The following is a 19,121-nucleotide window of genomic DNA, read 5'->3' as shown; positions in this document are numbered from 1 at the left end:
GTTTACGACATTCTGCTTTACGACATAACCTTTTTGATGCCGTGAGAACACCAAGAGAACACCTCTGACGCCCCACCCTCTATAAGAAGCTATCCACTTCTTTCAAAACTGGGGCAACATTCTACATGTGTGATAAGCGTTTATTACATTAAGGAACATGCAGACAAAAGACTTTGGCCAAAAAGTTTAAGAGACACATTTACGGGGAATATGTTTATTGTAACATCGGGAGCGCCCCCGACAGGCTGGGAAGTCTGATGACGTAGTTTGTTTAACTCTTTAAATGCAAGTTAAATATAAGCGCAAGTGCAAGTCATGCACATTAGCAACGCATGCGATGTTTTATTGGTTGGATCAGAGTTAAATATGTAAAAAAAATAAAATAAAAAAATAATAATAATAATATATATATATATATATATATATATATATATATATATATATATATATATATATATATATATATATATATATATATTATTAAAATATTGTTAAAAATATGTGGAATCATTTGAGTGGCAGCAAAATATTGAAATTATAAAGCAATATTAATAGATTAGGATAATAGTTAGGGATATTTAGCCTACATATCATAAATTGTATTAATTGATATAAAAAATATGATTATCAGTGTGGTTTCAAATAAACGTTTTCATCTTATCTGTTGATTATATCATCATATCTGTTATTATGGTATTTTAACACCAAAACCCACAACGAAACTTTATTCATGAATTGTAGAGTAAAAATACTGGCTCGTTCAAAGCCTAGTTTATTCAGAAAGTGGACTGTGCTGTCCTCTGCTGGACGAAATAATCTAGTGAAAGTCGTGACATTTGCCAAGTATGGTAATCCATACTCGGAATTTGTGCTCTGCATTTAACCCATCCAAGTGCACACATCACACAGCAGTGAGATGTCTGGTTTTAGTCGAAGAAAACGTATACAGTATTTTAGTCTGGTTTTAGTCAATGAAAACATAACATTTTAGCAATAAGATTATTATTAGTTAACCGTAAAGCAGTATTCATTTTGGCAGCAATTTTTCATTTAGTCTTAGCCTTACTCAAATGTACATTTCTGTTATCATATTTAGACAAACTTGTTCCGTTTTTGTTTATTCAATGAACTGTATGATCTTTTTTTTTTCAGAAAAATTAAAATCGTAATGATTTTTGTCATTTGAGAAATGTACTATTGCATTTCAGGTATTGCACTTTCTCCAGAAAGAACAACTCAATAAAATGTGGACACACGTTTTACCTCATCTAATTTATATAGCCTACCTTTTATTATATAAATCAAAACCAAAGACTTATGCAATCTTTCTGTATATATTATGAAAACAGATAAAACAAACGAGAAACATCAGTGTAAATAAGTTAAATTATCCTAGTAATTCCACTAATTACAAAAATTACAATAGTCAATTTCTCTATTAAAACAGGCGTTTGAGTAGCTAAGGGCATTTATTCAGCGATCCAAATCACAAATAACATGTCGAGATCTCAGAACAGAACACAGACCGATCTGAAAGACCGAAGGACGCTTTCATTTAGACCGCTAAATTCCAGCTTGTATGTTTTTCAGTTCATCTGCGGTGCATGTGGAGTGAGCGCGTGCGCATGGTTGCCAGATTGCTTAAAATAAGCAAAAGCCACCTGGCAGAAAATGTAACAGCGAAGCTCTGATTCGGAAATTAGAACTGTTCTGACAACCGTACTCGTGTCTTCCCGGACGGGATCGGGTTCAGCTTTCAAATAGCGTATGTTATGCGTCGGTTCTGGGTAGTAGCTGTTGACATTTCTCGGTTCCGCACGAGCTGGGTCCAACTTTCGAATTTTTGGTCCCGTGTAGACCTCTATCACGCAGTAGAGGCGTGTTGAGCAGTCTGCAATAAAATTGTCTTCTTTTTTTGACGAAAATATATAATATATATAAATAAATATGGAAAAGATTTTATCTTTTTACACTCATTTTAATGTCGTTTTAAACCGTCAACGAAATGTTGATATAGTCTTAGTTAGTTTATTGACCTTACTGTATCCTCTTCGTCTTGTCTTAGTCATGGGAAAAAAGCTGGTTAAAGAACATTTTTCGTCATAGTCTTCGTTAATGAAACGACCACTACTCCCAACCATAGGCTGATGAGGGCTTAGCCACAAATTTTTAACCAATCACACACATTTCTGTTGAGCTGAGGAATGCAATGGCCAATCAGAGGCTTTCAGATGAGGCATCACTGAAACTCATCTAGACTCAAAATCTTTTTAATTGCGCTCGCGTTCTCTGACTTGCAAGTACAATGTAAGTGATTCATTTCACAGTGTATACCGCTTCAGTGAATATGTTTTTATTTATTTATTTATTTATTTTTTTTGGAGAGTGCTTAAACTCGTGATATATCAAAGTCAGGTATAGTCACTTTCTATTTATAATTTATTCGCTGTTTTGAATAACGTGGGAAGGACAATTTATAATGTTTTTATTAAACTGTAATCACAGTAAATACAAATGCAGTCCCATTCAACATACTTTATTAACCACGATGACACCCATCTCTGGTTGTTGCCTAAAAAGACGGGATGTTCGGCTGCTTTTAGTCTTACCTCCGCATGCTCCCAACAGACCTCTTCCGCGTTGTGGTAGTACCTTGTTCCTCCCTACATCCTTCCAACTGACGACTCTATTGACAAAACACATTTATAACCTGATTTTCATATGAACTTTCAGACAATTCTTTAACATTCTGTGTTCTAAGTACAGCGCAGATGGAGGTCTCGAATGCTGACAGTGAGTAGAAAAGTAATGAGTGCGGATGTTTTAGGTTCTATTTGATGTTCTTTTGACATTCTTGAAAATATATCTGTTTCTATGACATGCATAGGTTTTCTTTGCATATATTTTTATATATCATTATTAGCCCTATAAATAAACAAGTTAACACTTTCTCACATCACTCCAAATGTGAATCTTTCATGAGACAAGGTTCTATTTGTTTACATTGTCTTGGTTATTACATATTCTATAAATGTAGACCATATTTATTTAGTTGTTTGTTTGCTGTGGCTGGTCCATGGGTGGGTTGTATGATGTTAGGGATTAGAGGCTCCATTGCACCTATTCATGTATTGAGTAGCTGGCTTTGTTGTTGAATTATTTATTTAGAACTCTTTTCTAAACAAGGTTATATAAAAAATAAATAAAATAAAAATAAAATTATATATATATATATATATATATATATATATATATATATATATATATATATATATTTTTTTTTTTTTTTTTGGCAATTTTTGTGACTTTTGTGGTTATGTTCCTCTGACTAACAGAGAAAAAAAAGTTTTGTGAATTTAATATTTTGTCATGTCATTATACTGTTTAGAGCATCAGCATTTTTTTTCTTTTTTTTTTTCTTTTTTGTGAAAAAGTCTGTGAGGCCTAATTATCTGTAGAGGACATCAGGTCTATAAAAAGTCCTGTCGTGCCCTTTTTTTATTTTTTATTTTTAATAACATGAATATACATAATTAGGCAAAAACAATTGGGTTTTTTAATCACAAATCAATTTTCATTTTTTTTATACTAAATTTTATATAAAGATGATTCTCAACTATTTTATGAAATATATATATATATATATATATATATATATATATATATATATATATATATATATATATATATATATATAAACATTTTTCTTAATGCAAAATGTGTGTAAATGGCCATAAACAAGTTTTTGCATTATATACAATGTATCAATAAAATATCTAATTTGCATAATAAAATGTATTTGGGTCAACATAGAATGAAATATGAAATATTGATTTATAATTATTTCTCCATTCATTTGTTGTGTCTCCCAAAATGTGTAAGAAACATGCTTTAAGTCCTGGTGTATTCTACAGTGTATGAAATCGATGTCCTGTTTCATAACAGAAGGTCATAATTTGTACGAGTCTTAACTTTTATAAAGAATATCTCTTTGGGTTTGAGACTTTGCAACTTTAGGGATCTTATCTATGCACAAACAGCTTGTAACACTCTAAAGGAAAATTTGAAATCACATCATATGACCTCTTTAAAATCTGAACAGATTTTTAAAACACTATGCATCATACAATTACTGACTTTTTAATTAGTGACAAAGGAAAACCGGCCATCATCACATGAGAATCACTCACTACCAGACGTTCAAGGGTTGCTCGGAGACGCATGACAAAAATAAAACAATATGTGAATGGGCGAGGTTTTTACCAATGGATGTGCCTAGTGTTTTAAAAATCTTTTCATATTTTAAAAGTCATGTGTATTCCAGGCTTAAGACACAGCACATATTGGCTTGGTCACTCTAGCCTAGAATATTATATTTGAATGATATTTGAGTGTAAGAAACCATATTTGTGTGACAATTCATGTCATATTTTGTTGCTTGTTGGGATATTTAATTAATTGGCGATGTATAAGGCAGTTTTTGAGATTTCAGTATTTCCCCATTCAAATAGATAGGACTCGTCTTGCATGCCCAAAACAACATGCCGGAGGCAATACAAATATGGTCGTCAAGAGAACAGACTTTCCTTGAATGGGACTTTGTCAATTGTACACACTGATATTAGCATCATCTCTCACTGTGGTAAATTTGAATAGTAAACTTTGCATAGCACTCGTCAATGCAAAGAAATTTGCAAATGTCTTGTTGATGGGTAGCCTACACGTTCTTCTTCTTTTTCCCCCTTGCTTGAAACAAACTCTACTTGTTGTTATTAAATTAAAGTTATCAAATATGGGACATTTTAGCATGCTACGCTGTCGAACAAATCAGGCAAACATCTAAGGTAGTCAGCAGGGCACTGTTATAATATGTATATAATATATGATTTATAATTGAAGTTTAAAATAATTTATTTGCCATAGAGTTAACTTAAATTATAATTAAACCTGAAAAAATAAGTGTATTCAAACATCAATAAAAACTATAATAGTATATATAACATAACTAAAATAATGTTAATAGGAGCAAACATATCTAAGATTGCAATAATTAGGTGCAGGATTTACACCCCTTTTCTGTACATTTTTGAAATAAGGTGCATTAAAAGGCAACAAATCATTTATAGATATGTATATTTTATAATCAAATGTATGTATGATCCAAAACGTTGTCAGAAGCATGGTGGTGGTGAAATTGAAGGCAAGTGAGGTGTAGTTATATAGCCAAGGTTAGTTTTTAAGTTCATGCGCTTGTATTCAGGCTTCAAAATTCACAAAAGTTATATTATTTTGTGAAGATTTTCTTGATGGACAAAATGTGTAAGTATCATGAACTATGGTTAAATACAAAGCTTATTTTTGCGAAAATCCAAAAGCCATGGAACGTCATAGTGACAGCTTTAATATAGCAGTCTATGGAAGCCATAAAATAAAAAAATTAAAAATAATAATAATAATAATATTTTTTATTTTATATTTAAAAAAATTTTTTAAATCGAAATTCCAAGATTATATCTCACATTTCGGCATAAATCAAATTGTCATTCTCTCTTTTCTGCTCGACTCAGAATCATGAGTTTACAGGTGCATCTCAATGAATTAGAATCTAGTGGAAAAGTTATTTTATTTCAGTAATTCAACTCAAACTGTGAAACTCGTGTATTAAATAAATTCAATGCACACAGACTGAAGTAGTTTAAGTCTTTCGTTCTTTTAATTGTGATGATTTTAACTCACATTTAACAAAAACCCACCAACACATTAGAATACTTCATAAGACCAATAAAAAAAAATAAAAAAAAACATTTTTAGTGAATTGTTGGCCTTCTGGAAAGTATGTTCATTTACTGTACATGCTCTCAATACTTGGTAGGGGCTCCTTTTGCTTTATTTACTGCCTCAATTCGGCGTGGCATGGAGGTGATCAGTTTGTGGCACTGCTGAGGTGGTCTGGAAGCCCAAGTTTCTTTGACATTGGCCTTCAGCTCATCTGCATTGTTTGGTCTCTTGTTTCTCATATCGACAATAGCCCACAGATTCTCTATGGGGTTCAGGTCTGGTGAGTTTGCTGGCCAGTCAAGCACACCAACACCATGGTCATTTAACCAAATTTTGGTGCTTTTGGCAGTGTGGGCAGGTGCCAAATCCTGCTGGAAAATGAAATCAGCATCTTCAAAAAGCTGGTCAGCAGAAGGAAGCATGAAGTGCTCCAAAATGTCTTGGTAAACGAGTGCAGTGACTTTGGTTTTCAAAAAACACAATGGACTGACACCAGCAGATGACATTGCAGCCCAAATCATCACAGACTGTGGAAACTTAACACTGGACTTACTCTGGGCTGTGAGCTTCTCCACCCTTCCTCCAGACTCTAGGACCTTGGTTTCCAAATGAAATACAAAACTTGCTCTCATCTGAAAAGAGGACCTTGGACCACTGGGCAACAGTCCAGTTCTTCTCTTTAGCCCAGGTAAGACGCCTCTGATGTTGTGTGTGGTTCAGGAGTGGCTTAACAAGAGGAATACAACAACTGTAGCCAAATTCCTTGACACGTCTGTGTGTGGTGGCTCTTGATGCCTTGACCCCAGCCTCAGTCCATTCCTTTTGGTGTTCACTCAAATTCTTGAAACAATTTTGCTTCACAATTCTCATAAGGCTGCGGTTCTCTCGGTTGGTTGTGCATCTTTTTCTTTCATATTTTTTCCTTCCACTCAACTTTCTGTTAACATGCTTGGATACAGCACTCTGTGAACAGCCAGCTTCTTTGGCAATGAATGTTTGTGGCTTACCCTCCTTGTGAAGGGTGTCAATGATTGTCTTCTGGACAACTGTCAGATCAGCAGTCTTCCCCATGATTGTGTAGCCTAGTGAACCAAACTGAGAGAGCATTTTGAAACCTTTGCAGGTCTTTTGAGTTGATTAGCTGATTGGCATGTCACTATATTCTAATTTGTTGACATAGTGTGTGACGAGAGGAGCAGGTGTCGCTCATTTCCCAATCACTCCACTGGCCTTGCTCCGTTCCCATGGCTCTCGGCCCCGCGCCACTCGTCACATTGTGAATTTGTGGGGTTTTGTTAAATGTGAGCCAAAATTATCACAATTTAAATAACCAAATGCTTAAACTTCTCACTGTGTGCATTGAATTTATTTAATACAGTTGAACTACTGAAATAAATGAACTTTTCCACTACATTCTAATTTATTGAGATGCACCTGTACTGTATATCCTAAACTTCTGGTTTGTGTCCTCAGAATTGACAAACTCACAATTATTGCGATAAACCAAAGTGCCTTTAAAGGGTCATGAACCCCCCCCCCCCCAAGTGGGCTTGGTGCGCAGCGGAGCGGAGGAGGGGGAAGAAGGGAGACAGACAACACAGAAAACATCACAGCTTCGCGTTCAGACAGTTTCATTTCACTCTCATCAAGTTAAAAACACAAATAAATGTACAGCCATTTGCAATCTGCATCGAAAACATATAAATGAACATGCTGTTGCACCTTTGAGAACTTTTAAGACTTACGCTATGGCGTTTATATAAGACTTTTGACAGGTTGTGTCACAGAGGATCTACAATCAACTTAGGCTTATGATGTTTTTGGAAATGCAGACCAATTCTGTTTCTGGCTCAAACTACATTGGGTTAAGTATGGGCCTGTCATGTGTCTCGAATGACTTAAAAAAACGAAGACTCGAAACAGGTGAACTTATAGACTTATTTCAGTACAGAACCCATAGGGAGTTGCGAATGCATGACTTATCGAATCACTCCCCGAGATGGCTCATTTGTCCCAAGTCACATTAAAGATTCCTTCAAAATGAACAAATCCAAATCCAAACAACCCATAACTTTTGTATAGTCAGTATTGGTCACTGCACCTTTTACTTGCTTTTTTGACTTGGCAATTGTTCATTTACAAAGTAAGATCTGGTTAAAACTTACACATGTAATAAATAAAAAAATAAAGAAAAAATAAAAGAAATCATGTAGTCCTAGGTTTTTTACATTTATTTTGTTAGTACACTGAGAAAAACATCTCACAAGAAAGGCACATTTTTTTTTTTTTTTTTGTGTCCAAAAAAAGGTACATTGCAATTGCTTTTGTCAGTAGTGTTGAGAAACTTGAAGCAACACAGAAGTCACTTTTAAATGAAGTAGCTTTCTGTTGGTTCAGTGCAGTAAATTTGTGTGACCAGCTTAAACATGAGCGAAATCTGTGTGGAAAACTTTTTCAGCCCTTGTGCGAAACACCCAGTTCAGACAGGAACCACTTTGGCAAGTTTACTTGAGTTTATTGAACACAATTTATCTTTGGCGGTATGGTTCCTTATGGGGTTCTTGCTCCAAATAACTGAACATACAAGAGCTTTAACATTAACCCCCTGGAACCATGAATTTAGAAATACATAATAATTAAGACTTTTAATAAAGTCTTTAAAGCAAACGGTGATAATCATGTAGATGTGGCAGTGGTACGTCTATCCTGTAGCCTGGATTATGAAGATGGGTCTCTCTGGAGTGAGGTCCATGCCAGCTAAGATTTTTGGAAGCCTTAGTGATCTGAAACAAACAAGACGACAGCCAGAAGGTGTGCAGTAGTGTGCTCATGCTTATAATGGGGATGGAGGGAGGGTTGCGAGCAGTTGAGCATACTTACCGAGCAGTAGTGCCACGTATATATATGTCCGGTGTCTAATAGGAGAGAGGTGGTGATTGGAGCGATTTGACAGCTGACCGCATCAGCTGTTCACAGCCTTACCTCCGTGGCCTGACTGAACTAACGCTGCGCTCGATTTGTGTGGATTCCTATTGGAAGTTTCACTTAGCAATGGTAAATGTGACTGCACTTTTACTCTGAACAGAATGCTCGCATTGTTATTCTTTGAGCTCCCCTTGAGTTTTTTTGTTGAAAGATTATAAGTTATCTATCAGAGTAACAAGCATAGGGCAAATTGTTTATGCTAAATCAACCTCGAATCAAAATGTTTTTGCCCTAATTCCAACTGACATGAGCTCTAACCATTTTTTTTCAATCAGGGCCAGACACAATGATGAAACCTCAGTCCTATTATCCTGTAAGTGATGAAAAACTGTACTGTACAATGTGTATTTGATACAATGAGACCTTGGGGAACCAAAAAGCACTTGAAAGCCCATTAATTTCAACGAGTGTTGTTTATGTCTGTTTACTTCATGTTCATGAACTGCTTAAACACTCATCATTCTTTCTTTATCAAGTGGCACAGTTGCCCACCATATGGAGAGCATGACTGGATCGAACCACTCGCTGCAACACATGGTTGGTTCATATTCTCTATTTTAAATGAGAGCTCTACTTTTATTGCTAATGAACATTGAATCTGTGTCTGTGTTTGCACTAAGAAACCCAGTGTCCTAGGAAATCAGATTATGGTGTCTTTACTAGAATAGAAAGCATTGGGCACAAACGTTTTTTCTGCTAAATCAAAATCAGATTAAGTTGCACTTCAACTCTTACTCCAGTTGACATGAGCTCTAACAAGTTCTTTTTTTAATCAGGGCCAGGCACAGTGATGAAATCTCAGTCATATTATCCTGTAAGTGATGTGAAACTGTATTGTACAATGTGTATTTGATATAATGAGACCTTGGGGAACTAATAAGCACTTGAAAACTCTTTATTTTCAACCAATGTTTTGTGTGTCTGTTTACTTCCTTTTAATGAGCTGCTTACTCATCATTCTCTCTTAATCAAGTGGCACAGTTTCCCTCCATATGGAGACCATGATCCTACTGAACTACTCCCTATAACCCACAGTAGGTTCATATTGTCTCTTTTAAAAATGAGACTCTTCTTTGATTGCTGATTAACATTATAATTAGCTGCTGTATTTGTGTCTGCACTAAGAAAATCAAATGACTTATGAGAACTCTACCAGAATAATAGTAAAACTGCTTGACCAAGCAGTTAGTACGCTGAAGGTCATATTTATTTAGTTATTAAAACAGAAATAATAAACCAGGTTATTTAGTAATTCAATGCAATAAGTTAAACTTTAGTCATTTGTAAAAGATCCATTCTTGTTTCAAATGATTGTCTGTTCAATGCTGTTAAACAAAAATTTCATCACAGGATGACTTTATTATTTGATTATTCTCCAATTGTTTAACATTTTGCATTATGGGGGATAAATAATGTTTTCTTTTTTCCTCTAGTATGTCAGTATAAGGAGTCAATCAAACGGAAATATGAACATAGGAATGAGAGCAGTTTCTCTAGTGAAAGAGTCTCACTGGCTGCCCTCTACACTGAACCTGTGATTATTCAGAAAAATAAAAAAGGCCGTTTTCAGAATATCAATGTGGAGGAGTTGTTTAATAAATCAGACATGCATATGTATTATCCAGCATCTGTCATTCTTCAAGGAAATTCTGGTAGTGGAAAATCTTTCATCTCTCAAAAGATTATATTGGACTGGGCATCTGGAAGTCCTTACCTCAGACACTTTAATCTAGTTTTCTACCTGAGGTGTGAAGAGCTGAAGTGTATTTCTGAGGAGATGAACTTGATTGAGCTCTTGAGCTGGAATTGTGGTTTATCGTCAGATCAGATCTCAAAGATGTTACAGAACTCATCACAGAGAGTGCTCTTCATCATTGACGGATTTGATGATCTTAGATTCATGCATTGTGAACTCTGCATTTCATCCAAATTACAGAAAGCCCCACCTGAGGTCATAGTTTATTCCATTCTTAGTAAACGAATCCTGCCCAGATGTGTCCGGCTGATCACTACTAGAACTGAGGTCCCACAGGGAATGTTGCTTAAAGGACATCAGCGTTTCACAGAGATTATGGGTTTCTCTGAGAAGGGGGTGAAGGAGTACTTCCAGAAGTTCTTCCAGAATGAGGAGCTCTTCAGGAAAGCCTATGAATGTGTGAGAGTAAATGAAACTCTCTTCACTGCCTGCTCCATCCCTGTCATCTGCTGGATCATCTGCACGGTTATGAGAGAGAGGTTCAGTGATGGTGCAGATGTGACGAGTGGACTGGAAACCACCACCACTATCTATCTTGACTTTGTGTCCACTCTACTGGAGCGTAACTGCCATGGTTTGAGTCAGTCTGTCCCGAGTCTGCTGAGGAGTCTGGGTCAGCTGGCAGAGAGAGGGATGCTGGAACAACAAGTCTTGTTTGACGAAAAAACTGTTTATGACACAATTTCAGACACTGCTGACAAACCATTCCTGCTCAAGTTCCTCTTAAGGAGAAAATCCACCAGGAGACAATGTTCGGTTTCATGCATTTCAGCTTTCAGGAGTTCTTCACTGCTCTCTACTATGTCCTTCTGGATGAAGCAGAGTCCAAAGTGAAAGTGAGAGAGCTGCTTCACACTGTAGAGAGAGCATGGGCTTTGTCCTGTTGGTCTGATAGAGACTTTTCAAAGGCAGATGTAGAAGTAAGACATGCAAATCTGCTGCAGCCTGTGATTCTGTTCCTCTGTGGTCTCTGTAAGAAAGAATGGACCTCCTCATTCTTTGAAAAGCATAACATGACCGTCTCTGTCAACATAGAAATCCAGCTTAAGGAATGGATCCATCAGTGTTCACAGATATATCATAATGAACACATGCTGTTCATTCTCCATTGTCTCTATGAGCTCCATGAGAAGAGCTTCGTTGGGAAAGTTTTGGAACAGTTGGTTTTGATAGATCGGTTTAATATGCCTCTGAAAAGTATAGACGGTTGGGTGTTGAAATATGGTTTAAAGTGCTGTGAACACATCAGAACCCTGAAAGTTGAGAGTTCAGATTCACAATCAAAACAAGTGAGTAGCAACTATCCACACATTAGGCTTGAAAAAATAATACTTGTATAAATCGCTAAACATCAACAACATTACGCACTTGATGTCAGGATTAAATATTCGGTGATATATTGAAGCATTCCACCAAAATAACAACATACAGTCAGGATTAAAATTATTAAGTAAATAAATAAATTATTTTAATTCATTCTAACGATTAAGATTTTTTTTCTGTGATATTTATGTAATGTTTTGTTGTGAATCTGGATATGGTTATTTATGGTTAGAATCTAGTTGATGTATAATCAACTAGATTTCAGAAGTAATAATTTGATTATTCAGAATGTTTGTATAAAATTATTGTGTAACAAATGAATATTTTTAAGGATAAACTTTTTTTTTTTTTACATTAGTCCTCAGAACATGCAGAAGAGTTCAAACCTGAACATGTTCAGAGAGATGATGAGGACAAACGCAAGAATACATACAGGCATTGAACATTGTTTTTATTGTTTTTATAAGAAAATAGTGTTAAGGAGTTTAATTCAAATTTTTTCCATTCACAGTTGCAGTTTCCCTTTTCCTTTACTTTGCCTCACTATTGTTGAATGTATTTTGCTATACTGCAACTTCTTCCCTGTTTTTGGTAAATTGTAAATTATTTGGATTTGGTTACATTAATTTTGCTAAAATTCTTACACCCTCAAATCTTTCGATTTACACTGTATAGTATACATAATAAATGGCAGTTATAACTTAATGACCATTAACATGTTTGATCTGTCCTCCAGGTTTGTGTGTCCACATGCTGGTCAGTTTAAGTGCAGTCTGACCAGCCTCGTGTTTGTGATGGCGAGTGAAGGAGAGGTGCTGTATAGAGTGGTCTCATGGAATCCTGGTCTGTTAGATGGTTTGGGTCAGATGAAGCCTGCAGGACCCTTGTACAACATTGACTGTTTTAATGGTTCAGTTTCAGGACTGCATCTGCCTCACTGTGAAATATTCTGTGGTAGGTTTATTTTTTACATCCTATTCGGATGGTAATTGTTTCTCAGGGGGGCGTAAGTTACTTTCACCATTTATCACCAAGGTTGTGTGGTACTGTAATTTAATTGCCATTTGAATCCACATCACTGAGTTTATGAGAAGAGATCGATTCCAAATTCAGGGCCCTATCATACACCCGGCGCAATGCGACGCAAGGCGCAGCGCAAGTGAGTTTGCTACTTTCAGTCTGGCGCTGTTTGCATTTTCCCATCCAGCGCCACATCATTTAATTAGCAAATGCATTTGCGCCCATTTGTGCGCCAATGGGGCGTGCTGGTCTAAAAAAGAGGTGTGTTCAGGCGTATTGCCATTTTAAGGGGCTGAAAATAGACTGCGCCATAGACCAACTAAAACCTAGTCTAAAGTCAATGGCACAATATTTTGTTCGTTATTTAAAGAGCGTGTTGGTAGAAAATGCGCCTCCGGGCGGGTCCACAGTGTGCGTTGACTTTGCTTATTACACACAGGGATGCGCATCACACAAACATGCCAACTATTAAAAACAAAAGGAATACAGTGTAAAATAATATTATTGTGTAGGCTACATATAAAATTTAATGATGGATAGTCATTGCGTGTATTAGAATTAGGCTACCTATTTGCAATTCAGCCTATTACTACTTATAATGATGAATGACATTGGCTAATTAATTGAACAATCCTGCCAATACACACACATATATATTAACTGACTCATCGTGTGGAGCTTTGGTGCATGCCTGCTTGTCCCATAGATGATCTGCTCGTGCGCGAAGTTAAGTCGGTTTCTTACCTTGAGAAGCGTTCAGCTTTTCCGCCAACAAATTCCATCGTGTAAATAGTGATCCGCCGTGGCGCGAGCGCATCTCGCTCTTAAAGGGAATGGGAAATGACACTCTGGTTAGTTTATTGAACGTTACGGCCATTACTAATTAAGAGAATAGGGACAACCCATTCCAGAAATGTGCCCTGGCACATGGACTGTTTTTCCGTCGTTAAAATAGCAAAAGTGGATTTGGACACGCCCTGAGTGCACTTGCGCCCGGCGCTTTACACTTTGTGTTTAGATCATTAAAATAGGGCTCTCAGTGTTTAAAGGGGTCATATGATGCAATTTAAATTTCCCCTTAAGATCTAGGTGCATGAGGAAGATCTGTAAAGTTTCAAAGTCTCAAATCCAAAGAGATATTCTTTATAAAAGTTAAGACTCGTCCACACCCCCCTAAAACAGCTCGTTCTAACATGACCCTCTACGTCACTATGTGGGAAGATTTGCATAACCCCGCCCAGATGTTCACGCAAAGAAAGAAGGTGTACCTTTTATTCTCATTGTAGTATTGTTGTTGCTGTCGCCATTTCGTATAGATGCTGTGTGTTTCACTTTAAAAGCAAAACTACTTTGTTTGGCCTTCCAAAAGTGGACACGACTAGAAATCATGTTTATATCACGTTTATGTTTATGTCTCTTCGCTCTGAGCAGACCAGGGGATCGCAATAATGTTAAGGGTTGTAAAATTTCTGCCACATGCTTGAGGTATTCGGCCAATCACAACACACTGGATAGCTAGCCAATCAGAGCAGACACTGCTTTTCAGACTGATGAGCCTTGTAAAAATCATGCAAGGCAGTGCATAGAGGAGCAACAATAATGTACAGTATGTGGAAAATAGCGTGTTCCCAGGTTCATAGGATCATAAAACTCGCTCCTCTACTGTAAATAAATTGCCATCTGAATCCATGAGTTTTATCACAAAGGTGATATGTACATTTATTTTTTACAGAAGTCCACATAAGAAACAATTACCGTCCGATAAATGGATGATAAATCCATATAAGAAACAATTACCATCAGATAAATGGATGATAAAGTGTTAAGTTTGTAACTATTTGAATCTGTAGCCAGATATTTAAGGGTGTAGGCCTACATTTCAGTTTTATTGTGAAAATCTGTTGAATAAATTTTAAAATGACAACAATAAAAATGTAAAATTATATGTGCTTTACAGAGGAAAACAAAGACAGTTTGGCTGTAGCACATTTCACTAGCGGCAATGTAGAAATAATGAATCCTCTGAAAGTGACTGAATCTCATGTGATAATTGACATCAGAGATCTCTCCCATTTTGGCATCTTAAAAAGAATGATCTTTCCTCCTTCTCCTGTCATTGCCCAAGTACTTCTCTTTCTACGACCTATAACTGTGAAACAGAGTGAAAACATACTGGATGTCCATTTACTCCCCTGGAACGTTCCACTGTCAAAGGTATCATTATACTGTGTGTGAGTTACACACACATATATATATTTTCTTCTTCTTCTTCTTCTTCTAACAGTCTTTTCTCTCAAGGTAAAGGACCAGCACACAGAGAATACACATATCAAAACCAGTTCAAAGTGTTCACTTATTCCAGAATCAGAATACCATCTGTGTTGTGAACCAGAAGAATCTACAGTGCAGCCGGCGGTAACATCATATCTGATTATATTCAAATAATTGCAAAATAATAAAATGTTTGTTCACATTACCATGTATGATTATCAATTTCAGTGTAGATTTGGTTGTTTTTTAGTTGATTTATACATCACTTATGAAACCTTTTGCACCAGCATTAATTTTTGTTTAAATGATTATTTGAGTCATTTTTCTTAACTTCAAATTGCTTTTTTTTTTAGTCAGAGACGTTTGAGTGTAATTATGGTCCAAACTATCATCCTACATTTGAAGTTTTTGTGGATGTTAACAAAGAGGAAATCGTACTGAGTCTTTTGGATAAAACAGAAAGGGAAGTGTGGGAACGACGTCGAATACCTCTCACAGGTAATGAATGTCATGAAATACGGATTTCAGTATGCTTTAATTTATCATGGCTATGAAGTTATATTATTGTATTATTTGTTTTGACCCTATTAGCGGTGCCGAAGAGCACTGCTAACCTTCTTGGGGTCCACAAAAACACAACAAGTAAGAACATATATTATTTACATTTACAATCTGTAAATATAATAAACAAATGTCAGACCAATACAAGATCTATCACTTATAACTATTGCTGATTTTTGTGCATCCTATATATATATATGATAACCATAGGTGTGCCCTTACCTGCTGTTTAAAATGTTATTTCTGTATTTTTTTATCCATTGATTATGGCAGACTACTGTGCATAGTACATACTATTGTGCATCTAAGGAAATTCATTTTTGAAAGGGCAATTTTTTTATTGCTTTGTTAATTGTATCTATGTTGTATTTTATGTCAAATACTTAAATGTAACTAGTTACTTCAATCAGTCAAAATATTATAAACTGTTATATCCATGTACAAAAAAAACAGGAACTCATTACAGGTTAGGGCTTCAATATTATATATATATATATATAAAAAATTATATTGATTATGGCTTTTAATATTGTAATATTGATTATTAATGGTGTTTTATAAAATAGATATACAAATGTTTTTGCATTTTTGGAAAATACACATCATATTCCAGCAACAAAGACATTCATTTCAGTCTGAGTTGTGCACTTTTGTGCATAAATAAATAAATAATAATAAAAATAAATAAATACAATTCGGTTACAATCAGCTGCAAAGTTCTTGCATCATATTAAAACTTAGTTTTTTAGGATGAGAGAATTTGTGAGCCATAAAAGAGACTTAATGCGACATGTGCCAGTCTAAATGTAATGATGTGAATTGACACTTTACATTCATTTTTTCACTTTTATTACGACACCCATAATAGATTCTGTGAATTTATCCAGGGGCATTTTTTGCCCCCTTATCTTGACTTTGTTGAGCATTTTTGTTAATTTTGGTGGTATTTTTAAATAAATTTGAACCAGTTTATTTGTTATATTAATAATAGCTATGCCTGACTGTTGATCCTTACATGTAAAATTTATTAACTATTTATGCTGTTTTATAAAAGTGATTTAAATAATGTTTACCATGTTCTCTAACCCATTGTAATAAATTCAGTTTTATGATCTGTAATCTTTACCAATGTGAATTATGTTCATAAAATAGTACCATCAAATATTAAAGTTGTCAAGGTATTTACAGTATGACATTTTCTTAAGAGATCAAATGTATTTTTATTTTATTTTTTTTAGGAATAACATCAAGCGAAGTTGGAGAACCTCGTGCTAAAAGGCTCACAGGTATAAACCTTAAGACATTACTATTAGCTTATTCCTTCTATCACAAACAACCCTGTCTGGTAAGTAATTCGATTATTATTTTTTTCAATCAGAATGTGAATTTGTGAAAAAACACCGAGATGTACTCATCCGGAGAGTTTCATCAGTGATGACTATTGCTGATGGTCTGAGGACCAAAGACATGATTCCAGATGAAATCTACAGTAAAGTTCATGCTCTAGAACCACGACAGGAGAAAACAAGACTCTTGTTAGATGCTCTTCACTCCGGAGGAGATACTGTAAAAGCAGAATTCTATAAACTGCTGAAGAATGAGGAACCTCATCTAGTGGATGAACTAATGTCTGGACCCAGTAGACCACAGCAATTCTGAGAAATAAATATTTCACTATAAATTATATTACTTCTATGTACTCCATAAGTTTGCATAAAAACCCGATGATTGTGTTCTCCAGCATGATTTGAGAATGTTGCAAAGACCATCTTTGTACAGAATCCATGAATCTTAACTATTACTCTATAACTTTTAACAGTTTATTTTCTCTTTGTAAAACCATTATCATCTGTGTGCACTTTCACATTAGCAGATCACATGAAAAATATATTTTAATGAATTATATTATGCGTGGGGTGGATAAATTTTTTTTTTAATGAATGAATGAATGAATTTTTTTTTTTTTTTTTTTTTTTTTTTGGGTGGTTTGGGCACAAACTCAAAGTGTTTACTGCACTGATGTTGGAACAATGAATATCTGCCAATACTGTGAAAATAATTAAGAGCATAAATTCACAAAACTACTGAACTGAAATATACATATATATATACACATGCATACACTCACCTAAAGGATTATTAGGAACACTATACTAATACTGTGTTTGACCGCCTTCAGAACTGCCTTAATTCTATGTGGCATTGATTCAACAAGGTGCTGAAAGCATTCTTTAGAAATGTTGGCCCATATTGATAGGATAGCATCTTGCAGTTGATGGAGATTTGTGGGCTGCACATCCAGGGCACGAAGCTCCCGTTCCACCACATCCCAAAGAGGCTCTATTGGCTTGAGATCTGGTGACTGTGGGGGCCATTTTAGTACAGTGAACTCATTGTCATGTTCAAGAAACCAATCTGAAATGATTCGAGCTTTGTGACATGGTGCATTATCCTGCTGGAAGTAGCCATCAGAGGATGGGTACATGGTGGTCATAAAGGGATGGACATGGTCAGAAACAATGCTCAGGTAGGACGTGGCATTTAAACGATATCCAGTTGGCACTAAGGGGCCTAAAGTGTGGCAAGAAAACATCCCCCACACCATTACACCACCACCAGCAGCCTGCACAGTGTGGTAACAAGGCATGATGGATCCATGTTCTCATTCTGTTTACGCCAAATTCTGACTCTACCATCTGAATGTCTCAACAGAAATCGAGACTCATCAGACCAGGCAACATTTTTCCAGTCTTCAACTGTCCAATTTTGTTGAGTTCGTACAAATTGTAGCCTCTTTTTCCTGTTTGTAGTGGAAATGAGTGGTGGGGTCTTCTGCTGTTGTAGCCCGTCCCCCTCAAGGTTGTGCGTGTTGTGGCTTCACAAATGCTTTGCTGCATACCTCGGTTGTAACGACTGGTTATTTCAGTCAAAGTTGCTCTTCTATCAGCTTGAATCAGTCGGCCCATTCTCCTCTGACCTCTAGCATCAACAAGTCATTTTCGCCCACAGGACTGCCGCATACTGGATGTTTTTCCCTTTTCACACCATTCTTTGTAAACCCTAGAAATGGTTGTGCGTGAAAATCCCAGTAACTGAGCAGATTGTGAAATACTAAGACCGGCCCGTCTGGTACCAACAATCATGCCACGCTCAAAATTGCTGAAATTACCTTTCTTTCCCATTCTGACATTCAGTTTGGAGTTCAGGAGATTGTCTTGACCAGGACCACACCGCTAAATGCATTGAAGCAACTGCCATGTGATTGGTTGATTAGATAATTGCATTAATGAGAAATTGAACCGGTGTTCCTAATAATCCTTTAGGTGAGTATATATATATATATATATATATATATATATATATATATATATATATATATATATATATATATATATATATATATTTGTTTTTTTAGTGAACTACACTG

At 35.7% G+C, this 19,121-nt stretch overlaps 1 pseudogene; it reads left to right on the top strand.

Annotated features, from left to right (window-relative positions):
* The first annotated feature begins 2,629 nt into the window (after nucleotides 1-2,629).
* On the top strand, nucleotides 2,630-17,353 carry LOC113041098 (NACHT, LRR and PYD domains-containing protein 3-like; annotated as a pseudogene).
* The last annotated feature ends 1,768 nt before the right edge of the window (nucleotides 17,354-19,121 follow it).

Source organism: Carassius auratus, chromosome 2 (assembly GCF_003368295.1).
Source record: "Carassius auratus strain Wakin chromosome 2, ASM336829v1, whole genome shotgun sequence".
In the NCBI taxonomy this organism is placed as follows: domain Eukaryota; kingdom Metazoa; phylum Chordata; class Actinopteri; order Cypriniformes; family Cyprinidae; genus Carassius; species Carassius auratus.
The sequence above is the reverse complement of the archived record's forward strand: the minus strand, read 5'-3'. Positions and strand labels throughout refer to the sequence as shown.